We start from the raw sequence: 1,722 nt of genomic DNA, 5'->3' as shown, positions 1-1,722 counted from the left end.
GCATTTCAATGTAAATGTAAAGCTGTTTAAATATAAAATATGGTAACCCCACATAGGACATTCACCTTAAGAAGTGAGAAGGACTTAAAATGTGCCATTTCCATAGAATGACTCTGCTAGCATTACATATGCTTATTGTGCATATGCTTTTTGCTTTACTAATATCAAGTTAACTGAACACATTTAACAAGAATTTCAAAGAACAGCCAAATATTTTTAAAATGTAAGGGTTTTCATTTCAATTTATCTTTGAAAGTTCCAAGACAAAGAGCTACATTAAGCTAGCTAATTGAGCATAGCACCTAGCAACAGCTTAACAGCTTCAAGCATGATAAATGCTTGTTTTATATATTACCTTCCCACACTTGTTCATGTAGTAATGTCAGAATAACCCAACACCTTTAATATATTAACTCTCATGATATGGCACTATGGAAACAATGAAATCCTCCATAAACCTAAGTGTTTTCTTTCAAACGTGGGCTTTAGAATTCAGAACGAGGATATTGGATCACAAACAGTTAGCAACAGCTGAATGGCTGCTAGCATAACACATGCTTATTGTGCATATGCCTTTTGCTTTACTAATATCAAGTTAACTGAACACATTTAACAAAAATTTCAAAGAAAAGCCAAATATTTTTAAATGTAGGGGTTTTCATTTCAATTAATGTTTACGAGTTTAAGAAAAAGGTGCTACATTAAGCTAGCTTAACTGAGCATGAAAGCTAGCTACAGCGCATGCTTGTTTTATATATTATCTTTCCACACTTCTTTATGTAATAATATCAGAATAACCAAGGAACTATAATCCATTACCTCACATGAAATGGCGCTACATGAGAGAAAAATCCTGGTTAAACTTGAGTATTTTCTGTCAGATGTAAGATTTAGAATTCAGAGAAAGGATGTTGGAACACGAACAATTAGCAACAGCTGAACGGCTGCTAGCATATCACATGCTTATTGTGCATATGCTTTTTGCTTTACTAATATCAAGTTAACTGAACACATTCAACAAGAATTTCAAAGAAAAGCTAAATATTTTTAAAATGTAAGGGTTTTCATTTCAATTAATGTTTAAGAGTTTAAGAAAAAGGTGCTACATTAAGCTAGCTAATAGAGCATAACACCTAGCAACAGCTTAACAGCTTCGAGCATGATAAATGCTTGTTTTATATATTATCTTCCCATTATTGTTTATGTAGTAATGTCAGAATAACCAAACACCTTTAATCCATTACCTCACATGAAATGGCACTACCAGAGAGAAAAATCCTGGTTAAACTTGAATGTTTTCTGTCAGATGTAAGCTTTAGAATTCAGAGAAAGGATGTTGGAAGACAAACAGTTAGCAACAGCTGAACGGCTGCTAGCATAACACATGCTTATTATATTCATGCTTTTTGCTTTACTAATATCAAGTTAACGGAACACATTTAATAAGAACTTGTAAGAAACGCCAAATATTTTTAAAATGTAAGGGTTTTAATTGCAATTTATCTTTGAAAGTTCCGAGACAAAGAGCTACATTAAGCTAGCCAATTGAGCATAGCACCTAGCAACAGCTTAACAGCTTCGAGCATGATAAATGCTTGTTTTATATATTACCTTCCCACACTTGTTCATGGTAATGTCAGAATAACCCAACACCTTTAATCTATTAACTCTCATGATATGGCACTATGGAAACAATGAAATCCTCCATAAACCTAAGTGTTT

The sequence above is a fragment of the Melanotaenia boesemani genome, chromosome 15 (assembly GCF_017639745.1).
Source record: "Melanotaenia boesemani isolate fMelBoe1 chromosome 15, fMelBoe1.pri, whole genome shotgun sequence".
Classification (NCBI taxonomy): domain Eukaryota; kingdom Metazoa; phylum Chordata; class Actinopteri; order Atheriniformes; family Melanotaeniidae; genus Melanotaenia; species Melanotaenia boesemani.
This window is presented reverse-complemented; position numbering follows the sequence as displayed.